The sequence below is a fragment of the Ursus arctos genome, unplaced genomic scaffold (assembly GCF_023065955.2).
Source record: "Ursus arctos isolate Adak ecotype North America unplaced genomic scaffold, UrsArc2.0 scaffold_34, whole genome shotgun sequence".
Classification (NCBI taxonomy): domain Eukaryota; kingdom Metazoa; phylum Chordata; class Mammalia; order Carnivora; family Ursidae; genus Ursus; species Ursus arctos.
Window position 1 is genome coordinate 7,356,323 of NW_026623030.1, and position 23,554 is coordinate 7,379,876.

At 42.4% G+C, this 23,554-nt stretch overlaps 1 protein-coding gene across 1 annotated transcript in view; it reads left to right on the forward strand.

Moving 5' to 3' along the window:
* The first annotated feature begins 1,512 nt into the window (after window positions 1-1,512).
* SGSM1 (small G protein signaling modulator 1) overlaps window positions 1,513-23,554 on the forward strand; it is a 63,923-nt gene continuing 41,881 nt past the window's right edge. The window contains 1 exon segment of the mRNA XM_057306096.1: window positions 1,513-1,663. The gene's annotated coding sequence lies outside the window, so the exon portion shown is untranslated.

Genomic DNA, 23,554 nt, shown 5'->3' on the forward strand with positions numbered 1-23,554 from the left:
GGAGTGAAACTTGACTGGAGAATTCGTGCATTGTAACTTTAGTAACTTTTGTAAAACCAGATATGAAATTAAAAAAAAAAAAAGCATGAGAGACTATGGACTCTGGGAAACCTTTTTTTTTTTTTTAATTTCATATCTGGTTTTACAAAAGTTACTAAAGTTACAGTGCACGAATTCTCCAATCAAGTTTCACTCCCTTTTACTACGTGTTTATCTTTCATGTTCCAAATAGGCAAGGAAAATTTCACAGACTGCAAGGACAAAACAATTTCTTTCAAGAGGTATTTTCTCAAACCGTGAACACAAATCGGCTGGTCATTTACTCTGAGATTTTACTTCTGTGGGTCAGGTAGCAAAACGTCCCTCCCCTTCACTCCTCAACTGGGGTCTCTAATCCCATCTTCATTTCCCAGGTCTCTCCAGGAGGAAGTGAGTTCCAGGAGGGGTTTCAGAGGGCTCCAACAAGAGCCTTCTGCAGTTCAAAGGAGCAGTCCCTGGATTTGGCTGTTGGTCAAAGGATGCAATCAGTGAAGGAGAGAAGACTCGGACGTGCCCTGTCCCCGTCTCCGCCTCCGCGGGGATGCTCTTTAGGCTGCTGGTCTCTTGGAAAAGGGGGGTCTTGGGGCGAACTTTCCCCTGGAGCATAAGGGTGTGCATTTCTCCAGCTGGGGAGGAGTCCTGGTGTTTGGGGGGTACAGGATGTCCAAGTTAAGGCTCTCTAAAGAATTTTTCCCAACGGATCTCCCCCAGGAAACTGACACTTCTGAGGAGCTTTTCTCCCTCGCATCAGGTCTCTATTTACCCGAAGAGTAAATGAGCCTGTTTTGAAAGCTATAAAAGGTGGCGCGGGGGGATCACGTCTGCCCTGGAGTCCGGCTTCCGGCTCTCTCAGTGTCAGTTAAAGCTCCAGGGGGTGAACGCAGTTGTCAACTGCTCATTCATTCAACAAATATTTATTGAGCGCCCGCTGAGTGCCAGGCACTGGGGGTGCCCGGGCCCGAGTAGCAACTTAAGAATTTATACTCCTTCCCCCAGAGGCGCGGCGCGCAGTGGGAGCGACCCCGCACTCCTCGCCCACCCGCAGCTCGCCTGGGTGTGTCCCGCGCCTCCAGCGCTGCCCTCCCGACGCCCCCCGGGATCCAACCTCGAGGGTTTAACCCGGGGGAGGAAGGCGGGGCGGGGGGGCCGGCGCCAAACACTCAAAGGAAAAAAACCTGAGCCCAGTCGGCCCTGGGAAGCCGCTCCCGGGAAGCACGCGAGGCGAACCCAGGAGAGCGCAGCGCCCCGGGGCGGGCGGGAGAGGCCGGCGCCCGCGGGTCGGGGCGGGGAGGCGGCCCCGGCGGGAGGAGGGCGCGGCCCGCGGCAGGGGCTGGGGCAGCGCCGCAGGGAGGGGCGCGCGACGGCGGGGCTGCCCGGCCCAGCAGGTGACCGCGGGCCGGGGCGGAGCAGGAGCAAATCCGCGCGCCCGCGCGGCGCGGCGGGGAGACGGCTCGCGGGGTCGGCGAAGTTTGCCGGAACACGGCGGAGGAGCCCGAGCCGTGCAGGAGCGCGGCACGGCGGCTGCCGGGGACGCAGGAGCTGTAGCCGCCGCAGCCGCCGCTGCGGGGCGACGTCGCCGCCATGGCCAGCTGGATCCCGACCAAGAGGCAGAAGTACGGGGTTGGTGAGTGCTCGCCCCACCCCGCCCGCGCCCTGCTGCCGCGAAGTTCGCGGGAGCGGCCCTGCCTTGCGCAGAGTTGGGTGGCGGACGCCGGGCTGCTGGGTACCCGCGCTGCCCGGCACCGGTTTCGGCTCCCGCTGCCCTCGCGGGCTCAAGCAGAGCTCAACTCCCGCAGCGGCAGTTCCCGGTTGGGGACGTCCCTCCGGGTTTGGGGAATCCGAGTGCACTCGGGCTCCGGGACTGGTAATTGGGCTCCAGAACCCAGAGCTCCAGCGCTTTGCATGGTGGGAACGTCAAAAGATGAGCGCTCGCTTGCTATTCATTCATTTGGGGCACCGGGCCTGGGTGCTCGCCTTTCTCCTCCCCATCCTTGGGGTTTCATTGAGTAGTTGTAATCGGCCGCCGTCGGCGGATTGCGGGTTGCCGCTCGCGGACCCGGGGCTTTCTGCCTTCCCTCTTCCTGGGTTCTCTCTGATGTCCCAAAGTGAGGGTTTGGCGGGAGAAAGCCGCCCGCCCCCCTTTCCTCCCAGGGACTGGGACCCTGCTAACAGTTATAAACTGAATGGGAAACTGAAGTCGTGGGGTGGAGGTGATGGAAGAGACATGAAGTGTGTGACCAGGCAACGGGGGTGGTTGCGCCGGGGGCTGATTGTGCAAACACCCTCGTCGCTAACGGAGCGTGTATGAGACGGTGTAAGACTGCCTTCCGAGCCCCGAGTTTCGTCGTGGGATAACATGAGGATTTTTTTTTTAAAGATTTTATTTATTTATTTGACAGAGATAGAGACAGCCACCGAGAGAGGGAACACAAGCAGGGGGAGTGGGAGAGGAAGAAGCAGGCTCCTAGCGGAGGAGCCTGATGTGGGGCTCGATCCCATAACACCGGGATCACGCCCTGAGCCGAAGGCAGACGCTTAACCGCTGTGCCACCCAGGCGCCCCAACATGAGGATATTTTGTTAAGAAAACTGTGACAGGTCCTGGCCAGGCCCTTGGCATTCCTAGCAGCCCTCCTGGAAGAACCCCCACCACCCGCGGAGGGATTGTTGTTGTGTTGTTTTGCATCGGAAACACTGGATGTGCCTGGTTTTGACCCGGGTGAAAAACCATGGCCCTTGCACCTTTTAACCAGGAGCGAGGTTGCAGAGGTCTCCTGGAAAGACTGCCTTAAGTCCGGCGATTACAAGGGCAAGTAGACTTCCCGGCGGTTCCCTAGAATAAACAACAGTTGTGTGTGTTGAGAATTTTATCACTTCCTCTCAGGTTCATTCACTGGGCCCATTTGTAATTTAATCTTTTACTTTCGTCCCTTTCCTGCCCCCATTTTCCCTCCGAGCTTCAGTTAGGAGTGGTCCCTGAACCTCTTCCGTGCTTCTGCGTTTTCTGTCAGTGGAGTTCTTTCAGAGATACTCTTAACATCCTCTGGGTGCTTTTTACCTCTGTAACCGCGAGTCAGTTAAACCAACAACCAGACCCTTTTACATTTACTATAGTATTCTTGATTGTGACCCTTTATGTATGTATGTATCTGTGTATATAATATATATTGTATATACATAATTCCTTGTTTTCCCTCTGCTCCAAAAAGCTTGTTTCCTCTTAAATTTTATTTAGAATCCTTGCACTCTCCTGTGGCTACAACTCAGAAATGAGTAGGCGTTTCTTCTGCCTCAGACTACCTGGTCCTGGGGCTTCAGGCAGGTGCCAGCACTAGCCAGTAGTTATGGAAGTGAAATGGTCTAAGATAGAGGGAATCCATTTCTTTATTTTTGAGCATTTCAGAGTACTACTAAATTAAAGCATATTTAGCAATGCCTAATCATTAATTACTACTTACAAAGTTTAATTTTATCAGTTTTAATTTTAACAGGATCCAAAACTATTATGACTTTTGTGTAGTTAGTGCAAGCATACCCCCAATATGGTTTTAATTGCCATAGTCATAGGAGCAAGTATGACATGTTTTCTTTTTAATATACTTTTTTTTTTTCTATTCTGGGGTCAGGTTCCCCCGTTATTTATCATCAGTCGAGAAAGGTATTTGAATTACATTTCCAGGGCATAGGCGGTAGCAAAATGGCCCCAGGATGTAATTTGGCACACTTATTTTACTAGACACAATAGATTCTGATTAATCTTGGCTTGACAAAAGGACCCACTGTTAGGACAGATTAGCTGAGGAGATAAATCACCATTGTTTTTTTAAGATTTTATTTATTTATTCGACAGAGATAGAGACAGCCAGTGAGAGAGGGAACACAAGCAGGGGGAGTGGGAGAGGAAGAAGCAGGCTCATAGCGGAGGAGCCTGATGTGGGGCTCGATCCCAGAACGCCGGGATCACGCCCTGAGCCGAAGGCAGACGCTTAACCGCTGTGCCACCCAGGCGCCCCAACCATTGTTTATCCCTAAAACTCACTGTTGTTCCTAACACCTCCCTGCTTGGAAGCCTTCCTTGGCCTACAGGGTAAAGTCTAAATTGAGCCCAATTTTCAAGGTTAAGATAATCTGGTTCAACCTATCTCCACCAACCTTATCTCTCCTGGCTTCTTTCTTGAACTCACCAGTGCCGACACTGCCCTTCCTTGCTCTTGCGCCATGTGCAATGGCGAGTCTCTCCTTTGAGACTTTGCTCTCTTGTGCCTGTCCCCTGTCCAGAGTGCCCTCCCACTTCTCCATCCCCCCAATCCGGCCTTTTCCTCAGGGCTCAAATCCATTGCCATTACTTCCCCAGATTTGGTATGAACCAGACCTTCCCAAACCTTTACGCCTGTCCTCACAGTCACTACATTGTGCCATCCTTTGTTACTTACCCTTTTATCCTTGGGTTCACTGAATCAGGTTATGGTTCTGTATTCCTGTCACAGTACTAGGCATAGAGCGTGTCTTCAGTAACCGCTTGTCCTTGGTGTTGAGGTGACATTCTAAAGCCCTAACCTAATTTCTGTGATGATTTAATGCAGTTCCTCTCCCACCCCCCCAACCCTCCATTCACCACCATTTGAGTTTTATTTTGTTTAGTTAAGTGCAGAAAGTGAGAGCCTTCACTCTGTCTTCATCTTTGCAAGTAAAAAGAGACAGAGAGAGAGAGAGAGAGAGATGTGCTGTTGAGAAAATAAGGAAGCATAGAGTAGAAAGACTCACTTAAACAGAATTAGGAAAATTGGCTTGTTGGACTTTTGGGGGGATAGTAATCACTTACGAGTGTCTGTTGGTCAGATTGCGTTTCTGGGTGAAGGAAGCCATATGGTAGCCATTTTGAAGCATTTCAATGACTCACAGCTACTCTGTGTGAGGGTAGGGCTTTGATCTCAATTTGAATTTTGCTAAGTGAAGCTAGCAGTCTCTACTCATATTATCTTGGTGCCACTATTGGTTGCTCCTGACGTAGCCCAGATTTTTCTATGGGGACTGAGATGCAATCTGTCTGGGCTTTCTTGGTTATTAAACATAGCTGTGTTGGCTCAATCTCTAGCATTTAGAAGGGCCTAAATGACCCATGTGTGTTTTCTGTGTTATCAAGGGAGAGAAGCAGTAGATTTGCTTCTTTAAAGTTCTAGTCCATTCATATCCCAGTGTGAAGTGCTCCCTGCCAAGTGCTTAGAATAAAGTGCTCTTCCTATAGCCATGGAAAATTCCCTTTCCTCCTTCCTTTTTCTTTTTTCTTTCTTTCTTTCTTTCTTTCTTTCTTTCTTTCTTTCTTTCTTTCTTTCTTTCTTTCTTTCTTTTTCTTTCTTTCTTTCTTTCTTTCTTTCTTTCTTTCTTTCTTTCTTCTTTACTTTCTCTCTTTCTCTCACTCTTTCTTTCTTTCTTGATTTTTTTCTGTTTGAGGATATGAGGGTACAATCACTTTTATTTAGATTTAAAGCAAATGTTAGTGGTATATATCCAGGTTACTCTTCTGATGATTGGAAACATTTATGTTTAAGTCTGCACCCAAACAAGCTATTTATATCAATAACAGCCCCAGACTATGTTGATGGTTGATTTTTTTTTTTTTTGCAAAATAGTTCATTATTGCTTATTTGTGATCTCTACTGTTATAATGTGATAAAAGATAGTGTGGGAGAATCTTTGCTTTCTGTTTGATTCTGCTAGGCCCCATTAATCTGAATGCATTTAGCTTGGTAGAGTAGATTCTCGAATGCTGGTGTAAAAATTGAAAGCAGACCCTTGTAGCTCTTTGTTAATGCATTCAGGTGTGCTGTGGGTTCCCGTCCAGCTCTTGGGGGGAGGATCTCAGAATAATCTCTAGTATTACTAGTCCAGTTTCCCTTTAAAGAGAAGAACTTAGTGTCTAAAGAGGTAAAGTGAATTGCTTAACACAAGGTAATCTTTTGACTACATGAACTCCCTTGGTCATCTGGTTAAGCCAGTGGATCCCTTCCTTAGAATAATGATTTTAAACACACAAAGTCAACTCTGAAGGATTGAAAATGAAACCCAGTTGTATTGAAATACAGCTGTCAAGATATTTTTCAAAATTTGTGATATTGTAATATACGTGCTTATCTGTGCACTAGATACCAAGATCTCCTGGCAGGTCTAATAACTACCGTACTTTTGAATTAGTGATGAGCATGTATGATTTTCTTAAGATATCTGCAGTAACTGTGAAATGATATGAAAATACCTATGATTTCAGTTTGGTACAAGTGGGGGTCTATTGCCTGTTGTCATAATTAAGGTACATGCTGAGGGTTAGAAAATAGAGATGTATTTTTTTCCCTTTTCAAGTCCATGGATCTCTGAATTTGAGCACAGACTAAAAATCCTTGGCTGAAGATCACACGGCAGATTAATTACTGAACCAGAGTAAGCAGCAGTAGTAAGTAACCCTTGTTGATCAGCTGTCTACAGAGGCAGGGTGCTGCTAGATATTGTACAGCTGATGAAGAAGTCTTTGCCCTAATGTGTTCTTGTTCTAATAACATCGAGGCTAAGAACAAAGGGCAGAGAGAAGTAATATTTATTATGAATTTACTTTGTTTTACAAAACCCTTTAATTCAGTATGTTCCAGGTACATGTGGGGGTTGTGGAGACATTTTCAGTGAGCCCATGAGATTGAAAACTTTTTTGGCTATGATGCTAAGATGTTATCGGCCTGTTTCACTCTACCCTCTCTTGAGTATATGGTTTCCCAGAGCCTGCATGAAGTGTGATATCACAGCAGATTGAACGCCGAAGTCGATGGGAGAACCCAGTTGCCTTTCATGAAGGTAGACATTAAAGAGATTTACAAAGATGCAAAGCAGTGCCTCTCCTAAGTGGTTTTGTTTGGAGAAGTGTTTTTTTTTTTAATGATTTTTTATTAAATTATGTTAGTCACCATACAGTACCTCCCCGGTTTCCGATGTAAGGCTCGATGATTCATTAGTTGTGTATAACACCCAGTGCACCATGCAATATGTGCCCTCCTTACTACCCATCACTGGTCTATCCCATTCCCCCACCCCCCTCCCCTCTGAAGTCCTCAGTTTGTTTCTCATAGTCCATAGTCTCTCATGCTTCATTCCCCCTTCTGATTACCCCCCCTTTCTTTATCCCTTTCTTCCCCTACCGATCATCCTAGTTCTTATGTTCCATAGATGAGAGAAATCATATGATAGTTGTCTTTCTCTGCTTGACTTATTTCACTTAGCATTATTGGAGAAGTGTTTTTATTTGGAAAAATACATATTCACTAAAAACATGCATTGGGTTTATTATGATTATTTTATTATTTATTTAAATTTTTAAAAACTTTTATTATTTGAGAAAGAGTGTGCAAGCAGGGGGAGGAGCAGAGGGAGAAGAACGAGCAGACTCCACCCTGAGCATGGAGCCCAAGGTGGGGCCTGATCACAGGACCCGGAGATCATACCCTGAGCTGAAATCAAGAGTCGGTCACTCAACCAACTGAGCCACCCAGGTGCCCCATGATTATTTTATTTTTAAGATTTTATTTATTTATTTGAGAGAAAGAGAGCACAAGTGGAGGGGGAGGGGGGGAGGGGGGGAGGGGGAGGCAGAAGCAGACTCCCTGCTGAGCAGGGAGCCCCCTACGAGGCTCCATCCCAGGACGCCAAGATCTTGACCTGAGCCAAAGTCAGCTGCTTACCTGACTGAGCCACCCAGGCGCCCCCATTATGATTATTTTAAATTAGTTAAGTAAAAAAGTATAAAATGTCTCAGTTTTACTTTCTAATATGGTAAATAGTGACAGATGGAACCCAGATAAACAAAATCTCTTTGAGAGTCTCGTAACTTTTAAGAGTATAAAGGGGTTCCAAGACCAAAAAGTTTCAGCTTTGCTTCTCTACCTGCTATTTCATTAAATTGAGATAATGCGGTAGTTCTCATCTATCGTCCCCTTTCCCAGATAAGACAACTGAGGCTCACAGAGGGTACGTTTTTCATCTATGGCTGTATAATCTTACTCTCAAGCCAAAACTCTACTCCATATGTTTCCCCAGACTTTAGTTGTTCGTTGTCACCTTGATCTCTGCCGTGTCCAGGTGACCTTGTGAAGCAGCTTCATGCCTGATTCCAACCCGTTTGCCTGGTCTGTTTCCTAGTTCATCTTCTATGTTGCGACCTTTTCTTTTTTTTTTTTGTCTTTACTGAAAACAATTATTGGAAAAGAAAATCCTACATTCCTACCACTAAAGGAGAACCCGTATGTCATAGGAAGGAGCAACTATAAAAATAACACCAGCAAAAATAAAACAGCAGTGTACTGGAGTCTGGCTAGAATCTGGTACCTGTCAAGCCATTTCTCTATTAAAGAGCAAGGATGATGCCCAACTCCAGCGTTCTCTCTGTTGTAATGTAGATCCCTGTGATTGGTGGAAGTTAATATTCTGTAAAGTAGCTGGGAACACTGACTTAGGGAATACTGAGCCATCGCTCCTAGGCGAAATTCAAGGTCAGGTTGCTGTGAGCCTCTGGTCACATTTTCATCAACTGGTCAGTACATAACCTTATTTTATGTGTCTTCCGTGTAAGGTTTAAAGACTTTATTTATTTATTTATTTATTTATTTATTTATTTATTTATAAAGATTTTATTTATTTATTTATTTATTTATTTATTTGACGGAGAGAGAGACAGCCAGCAAGAGAGAGGGAACACAGGCAGGGGGAGTGGGAGAGGAAGCAGCAGGCTCCCAGTGGAGGAGCCTGATGTGGGGCTCGATCCCAGGGCTCTGGGGTCACGCCCTGAGCCGAAGGCAGATGCTTAACCACTGAGCCACCCAGACACCTCTTTGGCAGTCCTTCGACATTGGTTTATAGGTAGCATCCAGCATACCTCAGGAATCATGGGCTTTTATTTTTAAGTTTAAAAATGTTATATGCAAGTAATGAATCATGGAACTTTACATCAAAAACTAGGGATGTATTGTATGGTGACTAACATAATAAAAAATATTATTTTTTAAAAAAAGTAAGAGGTTAAAAAAAATGTGCTTTGGACATCAGGCGAAGAAATGACTTTGAGGCAGAGATTTGGGTAAGCAAGGGAAAGCAGAGGATGGTTGTGTTAATTTTATTTTTGCAAGTGATGTCCAGGCCGTGTGCTCCGGCAGTCGGGACTCAAACGATTGTCTGAATTACTGGCAGCCAGTTCCCAAGCAAGAGACGAAAGTGGTCTTTGTCTTTCCCAAAGCTCTGTGCCATCGCAAAGCTGCTGTTGTTCCAGTGGCTTTATAGTCATGGATCCACGTTTCCAGATTGTGCCATTTTCTCCTACTTTCCCATACCCCATTAAACTCGGGGACTGCCCATGTCAGATACAGTAGTTGGACCCCTTGGAAGCCCTCTCTCTCTAAGAATCCTAGGCATCCATTCTTTATCTTGTCAAATAACTTGAGGAAAAGAGATCGGAGCAGAGATTCATTCCCTCTTGAAGATAGCTCTTGGCTGACTCAGCCAAGGTGCGTAAGAATGCATCCTGCTGACCGGTTTGTTACATGTGTACCTGGGACAGGATGTGCCGTACTTTGTCTGTACTTTCTCTGAGCCTGGAATGATAGGGCTCTCCCTCCCCAGACTTTCCTGCTGGAGACTGGTTATAAGTCATAAATCTGAGTTACAGAATCTGACAGCTTTGCCTTTTTGTGTGTAGAATCAAAATATTAAGGGCTAGAGTCTATACGTATCCCTTCATAGCTAACATCCTTGTATATTGGAAAAATATGCCGCAGAGGCATAAAGTGATTAACCAGAGTCATGGGTCTACTAGCAGATTTGTTTCAGCCTATTGTCTTCTGGCTGCTTCCTCTCTCTTTATAACCAGACAGAGCAAGTTTCTTTATACGCCTACTTAGGGGTCTGACAAGTAATTGAACCCCACGCAGTCCTAACGGGAAAATGTCTGTCTTCCCTGGGTTTTTTCTAGGTGGAGGTTTTGTTATAAAGAAGATCCAGCTATCAAATCATCTTCTCCCCCCCCTTATTGAAATATCATTGACATATAACATGATGGCAAGTTCACTTGTACAGTGTCAAGTGTCTAGAATGTGAAATGATCACCACGTTAAGTCTAGTTAACATCCATAAGCACACATCGTTATAAAGTTTTCCTGGTGATGGAGACCTTTTTTTTTTTTTTAAGATTTATTTATTTATTTTAGAGAGAAATAGCATGAGTAGGAGGGGCAGAGGGAAAGGCAGAGGGAGAGAGAGAGTCTCAAGCCGACTCCACACTAAGCATGGAGCCCGATGTGGCTCGATCCCATGATCCTGAGATCACAGCCTGAGCTGAAACCAAGAGTTGCACGGGTAACCAACTGCGGCACCCAAGCGCCCCGTGATGAGGACTTTTAAAGGCTAATCTCAACTTTCAAATAGACAGTACAGTATTATTAACTGTAGTCATTAGGCTGTACATTACATCCCCAGGACTTACTTATTTTAGAATTGGACTTTTAAAGGCTAATTTCAACTTTCAAATAGACAGTACAGTATTATTAACTGTAGTCACTAGGCTGTACATTACATCCGCAGGACTTACTTATTTTAGAATTGGAAATTTGTACCTTTCGATCGCCACCCATCCCCCACCTCTGGCAGCCACCAATCTGTTCTATCTATGAGTTCCATTTTTTGGGTTTTTTTTTTTTTTGCTTACAATCCACATGTAAGTGATATCAGACAATATTTGTCTTTCTCTCTCTGTCTTCTTTCACTTAGCATAATCCTGCAAATGGCAGGATTTTCTTCTTTTTTATGGGTGAATAATATTCCGGTGTGTCTGTATCACATTTTCTTTATCCATTCATCCATCAGTGGACGCTTAGCTTGTTTCCAAATCTTGGCTATTTTAAATAATGATGCATGAAACATGGAGGTGCAGCTATCTTTTCAAGTTAGTGTTCCTTTGAATAAATACCCAGAAGGGGGATTGATGGATTAGATGGTAGTTCTATTTTTAATTTTTGAGGAAACTCCATACTGTTTTCCATACTAGCTGCACTAATTTACATTCCCATCAACTGACACAAGACTTTCCTTTGCTCCATATCCTCACTAATACTTGCTTCTTGTCTTTTTAATAATAACGTTCTAAAAGATTTGCGGTGATATCTCATTGTGGTTTTGATTTGCGTTTCCCTGATGATTCGTGACATTGGACATCTTTTCATGTGTCTCTGGGGCATGTGTCTTTGGAAAAATGTCTGTTCATATCTTTTGCCCATTTTTAATTTGGATTTTTTTTTTTTTTTGCTACTGAGTTTATGATTTCTTTCTATATTGGATAACTCCTTATCAGATAGGTGATTTGCAGATATTTTCTTCCATTTGATAGGCTGCCTTTCCGTTTTGTTGACGGTTTTCTCTGCTGTTCACCTTCCCCTTTTTAAGAGTTCTGGGAAGGAAGGATGTTTTGGAGGTTTGAGCCTGCAAAGTAGAAGTCACGCTGTGGGTTCCATGGTGGTCATGTTTCAGGCCTGCTATGGGCCCAGTGGTCTTTGGCCCCCAGCACCATGGTATTGACATAATGTCAGTCACAAAATTAATAAGTAGCATGACAGTCTTACAACTTTACAGGCATGTTTGAGAATGAATGTTACTATGGTTTACCGAGTGTTGATGGGTGAAGAAGAGGTCATGTATTGATCATAAAGGATTATGATATTGACCTGGAAGTGAGAGAATGTTGGTCTTTTTTTAGACCTGTATTTTGAGCAAAATAGTGATGCTTTATTCAGAACACTTAAGCTAGGAGAAGTCTGAGCAAGGCTCCCTGCTGTCATGGGGGATGCCAGTCCTCCTGCACTGTTCTGATGGGAAGGGGCAGTGGGCAGTTCGATACTGGGAGGATATGCTCCCTCATCTCAGGCCGAGAGCTACTGTGGACTTCGTATTGAACACACTCCTCCTAGAACAGGGCTGGCGTCCGTCTACCTGGTTTCTGAGCTCTCCAGCCAGGCTTTGAGCTCCCTTATGAACAGAAGCAAATAAACAGAGAAGGCTTGCCCCCCACATCATGACAGCGTGATTCATTTTAGTTTTTCCATCTCACAGGATTGTGAGGCACAGTTTCTATGAACTTCCATGCTTGTATATCTTTTCTCAATCAGTGGGTACTCGAAGCATAGTTACACATTTATTGTCTTTGAAAAAGGAATCCAAAGGCTCAGAAAATGTTGGGAACTTTGGTATAAGCGTAATTCTAATGTGCCGTGTCTTATAAGAATACTGTATGTGCCGTATCATTGTGGTCTGAAAGATCCAATTAAAATTGGTATAACCTTGGGGCGCCTGGGTGGCACAGTGGTTGGGCGTCTGCCTTCGGCTCAGGGCGTGATCCCGGCGTTACGGGATCGAGCCCCACATCAGGCTCCTCCACTGGGAGCCTGCTTCTTCCTCTCCCACTCCCCCTGCTTGTGTTCCCTCTCTCACTGGCAGTCTCTATCTCTGTCAAATAAATAAATAAAATCTTAAAAAAAAATCTTTAAAAAAAAATAAAATAAAATTGGTATAACCTCTATCAAATATTGATTTAAAATGCATATACCTTTTGACTTACCAATTCCACTTCTGTGAGTTTATCCTGAAGATACAGTAACACATGTGGGGAATGATATATGGACAAGTGTATTCATTAGAGCATTTTCATAAAAAAATGTGAAAATGTATGTGAGTCAGTGGGGGATGGGTTTAGTAATTTATGGCACATGCATGTAAATATCAGGCTCAGACAGACCAAGTGTCTGCTAAAGATGATACTGATGATACTGGCATTTGGTGGTTTAAGGATGATCTCTTCAAAAAATGGTGCCTGGTCAATTGGTTGTGTATATTGAAAAAATGTGCTGGACCCTTGCCTCATGCCAAAAGAATTGATCACTGGACCCCTACTTCATGCCATAAAAAATGATTCCAAAGGTCTGAAAGGTGGAGACTTTCAAAAGAGAGCACAATAGGGGTGTCTGGGTGGCTTAGTTAAGCATCTGACTCTTGATTTTGGCTCAGGTCATGATCTCAGGGTTGTGAGATTGAGCCCTGTGCCCGGCTCTGTGCTAAGCGGGGACCCTGCTTGAGATTCTTTCTCTCCCTCTGCCCCTCCCCCGCTTTCTCTCTTTCTCTAAGAATAAATAAATACATCTTTAAAAAAAAAAAGCAGAGAGCATAAGAGAACATCTTGACCTTGGAATAGGCAGAGATTCTAAAAAGGGACACAAAATACACCAACTTAGGAAAAAAAAATTATACCAAGTCTATTAAAATTAAGAACTTCTGTTCACAGAAAGACACCCTTGAGAGATTAAAATGGCAACCCACAGAAGGAAGAAGACATTCCCAGTACACGTGTCTGACCAACGGATCGTATTGCCAACATGTAAAGAACTAGAAATCAGTAAGAGAAAAGAATAACCCAATAGAAAAATGGGCAAAAGACTTGAATAGATTATCATAAAAGATGATAATCCAAATGTCCAGTAAACCTTTGGAAGGTGGCTGCTTTCCATTTGTCATCGTGGAGTTGTAAACACAATGGCAGCCCCACCAGAAGAGCTAAACAGAACAAACAAAACCATGGAGGGCACCTGGCTGGCTCAGTCAGTTCAGCATCTGCCTGCGGCTCAGCTCATGATCCCAGGGTCCTGAATCGAGTGCTGCGTCGGGCTTCTTGCTCAGCAGGGAGTCTACTTCTCCCTCTCCCTTTACCCTTCCCTCCTGCTAGTGCTCGCTCTGTCTCTCTCTCTGACGAATAAATAACTAAAATCTTTAAACAAAACCAAACCATGGAATCATTCCGGCTATTGGTGAGGACATATGGCTGTAGGAAGTCTCACGTGTCGTGGAAGCGTACATCGATCGGTACAACCATTTTGGAAAGCAGTTCAGTAGTTCCTAGGAAAGTTAGGCGTGGACCTCCTCTGTGCCTCAGCAGTTTCACTGTTAGGGGAATGACAAGTTTGTGCAGAATGTTCAAGTACACTAAATAAAATAGCCCCAAATTGGGAACTACACACATACCCGTTGGCAGTTGAACATGTGTATCAATGATGGTGTCTCCACTCAATGAAATACCATAGGGCAGTGAGAATGAAGGATTTACATGTCCTCACAAAAATACAGTTTAATCCGACAAAAGGCTATGGGAAAGAAGGTGAACAGAAAAGGGTACCCATTGTATTATTGAATTTCTATAAATACGAATACAGGAGAAACTAATTGGTTTTTAGAAGTCAGGGTGGCGGTTACTCTAGGTGTGTGCAGGGTGAAAGGTGTGCTGGCAGTGAGGATGAGCAGAGCATTTAGGCTGTTGGTAATGTCCTTTCTTGATCAGGGTGCCGCATAGCTAGGTGATTCAGTTTATGAAAACCTAGTGCACTGTGCATGTGTGGCACGTGCATTTCCTGTATGTATATTACACCAAAAGAAGAATTTTGGAAAGGAAAAGAGTGAGGCAGCTATTTCCAAGATATATCTGAATGCAAGGGCAAGATGCAAGAAGTACCTATAGTACTAATTCTGTTAAATGAATATTTGTGCCTTACCCACTGTGTCCAGCACTGTTCAAGGCACTGAATGCAGTAGGCAGAGAAAGGTATGTGTTTGCGTGCGCTTGTAAATGCCAGACCATTTCTGAAACTGTACGTAAGAAATTGTCCCATCAGTCGTTTCTTGGAAGGGGATGGTGGATTGGGTGTCAGAAGTAGAGAGCTTTTATTGAGTACTTTTGCATCTTTTAAAGTTTGTCTGATGTGGATTGATTACCAATTTGAACAAATAAATAAATTGGACTTAAGGATCCTATGATTATTCATGTAATGTGTGACCTAAAGGCAGTAGCTGTTGTCACCTCTGTGTTAGGGGTCTAGCAAATGAAACAGAGTATTTTGGTGGTTTGCCCCAAATCACACAGGATGTCTTGGCTGGGTTCAGCAGTTAGGTCTTCGACCCCATCTCTCAAACTTACACTGACTCTTGCATATTCTAGCAGAAATCTAACCTTGTGTGTCCCTGTGTTCTTGAGGACCGTCCGTAATTTTGTATACTTTGCTTTCTATGGTTGGGTGAATTACTTATGACACACTCTGTCTCTTTGTTCACAATCAAAAACCAATTCCAAGATTGTTCTTCACTTAAGGGCAAAATGGAATTTTCATGTTTACACCAGTCTCATCTCTTTATAACCCTAAAACTAAAAACTCGCAGAATCACATCTCACTAATTCTAACCTGTCAGCTGTCCTAAGGCCCTAGATGACTATTTTATGGCTGATAAACCATTAGTCTCTGGCTTTGACCCCTCTATCTGTTCAGAGACAATAGCTGTGAGGTCATGGTCTTTTTTTGTTAAGGTAATGGACAGTCCCGTGGAATACGTAAGACTTGGTGTCGTTGGGGCGCCTGGGTGGCACAGCGGTTAAGCGTCTGCCTTCGGCTCAGGGCGTGATCCCGGCGTTATGGGATCGAGCCCCACATCAGGCTCCTCCGCTATGAGCCTGCTTCTTCCTCTCCCACTCCCCCTGCTTGTCTTCCCTCTCTCACTGGCTGTCTCTATCTCTGTCGAATAAATAAATAAAATCTTTAAAAAAATCTAAAAAAAAAAAAAAGACTTGGTCTCGCATTACATAAAATATTTGGCTAACAAAACAGAACAGTTACATACGATTATTTCTTAGTCTAACAGCTTCACTAATAGGGTATGCCTTTCAAAAAAATAAGTCCTGTTCTGCATGAGTGAAGAAGAACGAGGTACAGATGTTGATTTACTCAGTGCCACATGGTAAGCCGACATGGTAACTACTTCCAGTCCTGCAGACTGTGGTTAGTGCCAGTGGCCAAACCACGCTTAAAATCAGAATTGTCAAGGCAGACGCAAGAGTGAAGTTTTGGAGGGTAGCTTCTTGTGGCTTGGAACTTTGAAGTTCAGGTCTACTAACTTTTGTTACTCTTGGCCTTTATGAAGTCATACAAGGCTCTAAGCCAAGTGAGAAGTTGGGAATATGATTAGCACACTTCCTGGTACTGCGGGCAGTATGGCGATCATTACCTGAAATTTTGCTAGGCCGGAGCTTGCCTGAGAGTACGCTGGGCTGGCAATCAGGTGCCCTTGTTTGCAGAGCAGGGTTGACTATTAAGTAGTTAATGTTGGTTAGCTCTGAACCCATCTTCAAAGGTCCAGACTAAACTCTAGTATCAAAGTGTCAAAGTTCTTATGGCTGGAAATGGCCTGGTCTTGCAAAAATTGTCATAGAAAATATGTGAATTCCCAGGGGTCTCTGGGTGAGGGGACTTCTATTCTCTGTTTCTGTGCTCTTGAAGTAGCACTCGCTCACTGGCTCAGATCAGTCTGGGATCTGAAGAGGTAAAAATAAATAATAAACTCACACATAACTGACTAACATGGGTGTTTTGAGTCAGGCCAACTGGAATTTTTTTTTTTTTAAGATTTTATTTATTCGACAGAGAGAGAGACAGCCAGCGAGAGAGAGAACACAAGCAGGGGGAGTGGGAGAGGAAGAAGCAGGCTCATAGGGGAGGAGCCTGATGTGGGGCTCGATCCCATAACGCCGGGATCACGCCCTGAGCCGAAGGCAGACGCTTAACCGCTGTGCCACCCAGGCGCCCCAGGCCAACTGGAATTTGAATCCCTACTCACTCTGACGAACTTACTGCTCTGAGGAAGTACACGTTCTCCGAGTACCTGCTACTTTCCAGTGGCTCATGGGCTGTGAGGATTATGTAAGATACAGAATGTGTGGAAAATACATAGAGAGAGTAGGCACTTCATAAAGGCTGGCTTCCTTCCCTTTGGCTTGATAGAATGCCACACAGTCCATCCTCTCCAGCCTCGTCTCCAGTCATGGACACACAGCCATTTGTGACCAGTAGCCCGCCATTTCTGGCCGTATCACACAGACTATCATAGAATCTGAAAACAGAAGTCCACTGAGGACAGAATCCTGAATGATTATCTTGTGGCCTGTGAGCCTCTCCTAAAGAAGACCGATGCCTGCTTGAGTCAAAGAGTTGACTGTGTATAGAATACTGCAGAGTATTTCAGAAGAACCGTAGATACCTTGGGAGAGGCCAGTACCCAGTTCACGTTGGGTGACGCGAGGATTGCAGCTCCAGCTTTTTTTCCATTTGCGCGATAGCTTCAGGGAGGTCTTTTTGGAAGCACACAGATTCAGAAATGGTTTGACTCTGGAAGAATTCCTTTCATGTTTGAGTTCCGATCTAAGCCAAGAGCCTTGGAAATTTTGAATCCACCTCTTTGGAATAGTTGCTATAGAAAATATAATGATCACTATGGTAAACATATCATATATTAAAATATATAGCATATTGGGGCACCTGGGTGGCTCAGTCGTTAAGCGTCTGCCTTCAGCTCAGGGCGTGATCCTGGTGTTATGGGATCGAGCCCCACATCAGGCTCCTCTGCTGGGAGCCTGCTTCTTCCTCTCCCACTCCCCCTGCTTGTGTTCCCTCTCTCGCTGGCTGTCTCTCTCTGTCAAATAAATAAATAAAATCTTAAAAAAATATATATAACATATTAAAAGAATGTATAAATTATCATAGTTTTGTTTTAAGAATTATTTAGTGAACTATCCAACCCTTAGCTATTTGGGAATTTTTCCATTAAAAGAACCATTTCACGTTTCACAGGTCAAAGCTACCATTTAGAGAAACATGCATTTAGCTTACAGCAAAATTCTGAAGCTCTCCTGGTGAGAAGTACTTAGATATAGACCGCAATGAAAAGAAAACTACACTCATTTTCCTTAGCCCGTAACGTGAGAGTTCAGAAGGAAAGAAGCACTTCTCACTAAGAATAAACTGTGAAATGCGTGGGAAGTTGTTGGAGGCTGTGCCAGGGGGTTTGTAAGAGGAAGTACACAGAGGTTCGCAACTATTAGTGGTTAACTCGAAGGTACTTAAATCCGCAGTGACTAAATGGCATTAATGTTACATCAACAAATTGACCTGCAAAGGTAACCATCCTCAATGTCCCTGTGATCGTGAATGATTTGCGCTTAAAATTAAGTATATGAAAGTCCTCATTATAGTTGTCATTGCTCCAGAAATAAGTTAAAAGAAGCCTTGCTTATCTTTTCCGTGCTAAGACTACTGTAACGGTCGCCAGGTCATCTCTTCAAAAGACAGCTGGCCTGATTGTTAGAGTGTTCGATTAAGAAAACTAGATACTAAGGTAACATAAGGATTCCAGCTTGCTCAAACTCTCGGTCAAGCCTAGAAACCTAATAACTGTGGATTATATTGACCATATTTGAATCAGTTATTGAAGCTGAAAAAATCGATCAACTTCTATTTCTGGAATTCAAAACAATACTCTTAAGACTAGAAGCAATCCTTCCTAGCCACAGATTATCAATGAAGATATTTGGAATTTCCATGTTTTTGTTTAAAAATGGTCACATGTATACAGGTCCTTAGGGTTGACCCTAATGCTTTACAGCATTTCAGTTGCAGTCATCCAAGTAGAAGTGTGTGAAGAAAAATACCCCACCGTTAAGCTTACTGATACATGAAAATGTTATCTGCAAAATAAACCACAGGTGAAATGCTGTAAATATGTGTTGGAGCTCTTCAGTGAAGGAAGTGGGTTACATTTTAAAGTTGAATGAAATAATCATAACTCATCAGTAAAATGTGTGACCCTTGATAAAATGTGTCACTTTTAGTCTAATTCAGTGTGGTGATTTCTAAGGTATTTTTGCTCATTCCTCAGTATGAAAATTCACATCGTTGAATTACTCATTGGGGATCATATGTCACTTTTTCAGAACCTTATCCAAAATGTCAGTTGAATCCTCGACATCAGTATATTCTTGGAAACCTGGCAAGTTTTACTTTTTTCTACTTTCTTTAAATTGTCATTAATGTAGTTTAATACACTTTATTAGTAAATCCAAAGAAGAAATCAAGAATAGATGTAGAAAAGAAAAGTTTTTGGTTCTTTGTGTATTTAGGAGTCTAGTTTAGTATTTGAGTGATTTATTCAATAATAATTGTTGAATGCCACTTAAAACAAAATGAAAATCATCATCTTTTACCTATAAAAAAATCCCTTACATAGATGAATTCACAAATGGAAATTGGTGGTATGCTTTCATAAGACGAAATTGTTGGGATTTAAAATATGATATTTTTATATGATTTGATATCTCTCAAATCTGAGAAATAAAAATCCATTCTGCAGATAGTTTTAAATTTGCATTTTCAAGTTAATATTTTCAGTGGGATGTTAGACCTACCACGCGAGCAGATTTGTCCTGAGAGTATTTCCATGTCTCTGCCGTGAAGTGCATCCTTAGTCTGGAACTGAATGAAGCAAAGTTGCTCACATTACCTCGAGATACAGACTCAGGGACTGCTCTCTGTTACGGGGTATTAAATGGCTCTCTCTGGTAAGCAGTGTACAGAATAATCCTGTGCAGTCTGAAAAATCCCTAGAGATGTTTACATTTAAATTGCCTGTTTTCCACTGAAAAGCAAAATAATTCCAGTGGAGAAATATTACCATTTATGTTCAGGAAAAAAGGATGGGCAGACCCGTAGCTGCAGAACTTCAGTACCAACTAAATATTTAGTAAATTAAGCAAAAGAAGAGCTGAAAATGAGTTTGAAATCCATATGTAATGTGCAGTAGGCTTACATGATATTAATTGATGGCATAAATATATGCAATGTTAAACTTACTAAAAATTCACTGTGAGACTAGAGCAATGCCCTTAACTTCCCAGTCGTTGCTGGCAGTTTTGAACGAAAGGAAGTTTTGGTTTGGGTTTACACCCCTTATCATCATTTAACAATAATGTCGTCTTCATCATTATTAACATACTCGTTCTCATCCTTATTTTCATTGTTAAACAAAACGTGTTACAAAGTATTGTTTTCATAACCATATGTATATTAACTCTGGTTTCACAAACGAGAAATTGGATTCTTATAGAAGAGTTTTAAATACCTTGCCTGAGGTCATGAAGTTATTTTAAACGACAGTTGGGATTTGAACCTGTGTCATCTGGTCCCATAGGTCACTTCTCACGTTGCAAAAATCATATCATAACTTTAAACATAATTTGGGAAAGAACATGTTTTCTAGGTTTCTCATATATGGGGGAGCGATTAGAAAGTGACTCAGAATACTACATTTTCACGTAACTGGGTTACGTTGCAGATGCTATTTTAGAAGCAAAGGTTCAAAGACAAAGGTGCCTTTAAACATGGAGACACAATTAATTAGATTTTGATTGTTTGAGTGAGGTGGTACCACAGTGAAAATAGTGTTGTTACTATTAACTATTCCCCAGTGAACCACTCCCTGTATTTATGTCTTGTGCGGTCCCCTCATACATTGACTCTACGCCTGACCTTGTGACTTTCTTTAGACAATTTCACGATTGTAAGCACCACACAAATAGAAATTTTATAAACACTTGCAAATTGTGCTGTTCTCTTGTATTATAGTTACAGTGTAAAGAAGTCCAAGCTGTCCATAGGCAGGCAGCGCGTGTAGACAGAGAGAAGTGTACAGGATTTATCTGGACTTTCTAGCCTAGCCAAACCACCATCTGAAAGCAACCTAGTAAGCTCAGTCACCTCCATATAAGCGGAATGGCCAAGATGGACTCATTCAACCCACAAAATCAGGAGAAATAATAAATCGTTGCTGTTATAAGCCATTAATTATTGGAGCAGTTTGTTACACAGCAATAGTCAATCAAAATGCAGAGAGTCTTATTAAATAACTTTGTCAAGAATCTTATTTCAGTGGAAAAGAATAATTTATATGAATGAACTGGAATCTCATCCACATATTTAGTAGGGTCTATGAATATCTTATACACATATTTAATAAGATCTGTAGCATGAATAAATATCCCATACCCATATTTAGTAGGGTCTGGGACAAAATGTATAATCAAGGAATTTTGTAATTATAAGCTATTTTATTGATAGAAATGTCATTTATTGGATTCTTACTGCCACATTTTTGATGCTACAGTCAGGGAAATGATGGCTTCATTTCAAATACCTTTCATATGTATATAGTATATATGTGTATACAAACATATGTATGTATATGCACATAATATACATACATATGTATATACATGCATGTATATATATTATTGCCTAGAATATATGTAAAATGTGGTTTTAATCAGTTTAAGTAATAATGAATTAATATAATTAATATAAAGAAATTTATTTTTTTAAATTTTTATTCCAAATTGATGTCTGTGTTTTAATTGATTAGTTCAACTCATTTGTATTGATTATGTTGAAACTAAAATTTAATCTTGTTTTTTATTTTCAAATTACTTTTAATTTTTTCTTTTTGGCTATCCATTTTTTTATTTTATTTTTTTTATTATGTTAGTCACCATACAGTACATCCCTAGTTTTCGATGTAAAGTTCCATGATTCATTACTTGCGAATAACACCCAGTGCACCATGCAATACGTGCCCTCCTTACTACCCATCACCAGTCTATCCCATTCCCGGACCCCCCTCCCCTCTGAAGTCCTCAGTTTGCTTCCCAGAGTCCATAGTCTCTCATGGTTCATTCCCCCTTCTTTTTCCCCCCCCTTTCTTCTTCCCCTTCTTTTCCTACCAATCTTCCTATTTCTTATGTTCCATAAATGAGTGAAACCATATGATAATTATCTTTCTCTGCTTGACTTATTTCGCTTAGCATTATCTCCTCCAGTCCAATCCATATTGTAGCAAATGTTGAGAAATCGTTCTTTTTAATGGCTGAGTAATATTCCATTGTATATATGGACCACAACTTCTTAATCCAGTCATCTGTTGAAGGGCATCTTGGCTCCTTCCACGATTTAGCTATTGTGGACACTGCTGCTATGAACATTGGGGTGCTTAATGGCCCTTCTCTTCACTACGTCTGTATCTTTGGGGTAAATACCCAGTAGTGCAATGGCTGGGTCATAGGGTAGCTCAATTTTTAACTTTTTGAGGGACCTCCACACTGTTTTCCAGAGTGGCTGTACCAACTTGCATTCCCACCAACAACGTAGGAGGGATCCCCTTTCTCCACATCCTCTCCAACGATTGTTGTTTCCTGCCTTGTCAATTATTGCCATTCCAACTGGCGGAAGGTGCTATCTCAGTGTGGTTTTGATTTGAATTTCTCTGATGGCTAATGATTTTGAACATTTTTTCATGTGTCTGTTAGCCATTTGTATGTCTTCATTGGAAAAGTGTCTGTTCATATCTTCTGCCCATTTTTTGATTTGTTTATTTGTTTCTCGTGTATTGAGTTTGAGCAGTTCTTTGTAGATCTTGGGTACCAGTCTTTTATCTGTAGTGTCATTTGCAAATATCTTCTCCCATTCCGTGGGCTGCCTCTTAGTTTTTTTGACTGTTTCCTTGGCTGTGCAGAAGCTTTTTATCTTGATGAAGCCCCACAAGTTCATTTTTTCTTTTGTTTCTCTTGCCTTTGGAGATGTATCATGAAAAATGTTGCTGTGGCCGATGTCCTACAGGTTGCTACCTATGTTCCCCTCTAGGATTTTGATGGAATCCTGTCTCACATCGAGGTCTTTCATCCATTTGGAGTTTATCTTTTTGTATGGTGTGAGAGAGTGGTCAAGTTTCATTCTTTTGCCTGTAGCTGTCCAATTTTCCCAGCACCATTTATTGAAGAGACTGTCTTTTTTCCACTGGATGTTTTTTCCTGCTCTGTCAAAGATTAGTTGCCCAAAGAGCCGAGGGTCCATTTCTGGGTTCTCTATTCTGTTCCATTGGTCTATGTGTCTGTTTTTGTGCCAGTACCATATTGTCTTTGTGATCACAGCTTTGTAGTACAGCTCGAAATCTGGCCTTGTGATTCCCCCAGCTTTGTTTTTCCTTTTCAACAGTTCCTTGGCGATTCTGGGCCTTTTCTGGTTCCACACAAATTTAAGGGCTGTTTGTTCCAGTTCTTTGTAAAATGTCATTGGTATTTTGATCAGGATGGCATTGAAAGTGTAGATTGTTCTGGGTAGCATAGACATTTTAACTATGTTAATTCTTCCGATCCATGAGCATGGAATGTTTTTCCATCTTTTTGTGTCTTCTTCAATGTCTTTCAAGAGTGATTTGTAGTTTCTAGAATACAGATCCTTTACTTCTCTGGTTAAGTTAATTCCGAGATAATGTATGGTTTTTGGTGCTATCGTAAGTGGAATGGAGTCCCTGATTTCTCTTTCTTCAGTCTCGTTGTTCGTGTATAGAAATGCAACTGGTTTCTGAGCATTGATTTTGTATCCCACCACATTACTGAATTGCTCTATAACTTCTAGTAGTTTGGGGGTGAATTCTTTTGGGTTTTCCATATATAGAGTATCATGTCATCTGCGAAGAGAGACAGTTTGACTTCTTCTTTGCCGATTTGGATATCTTTGATCCCTTTTTGTTGT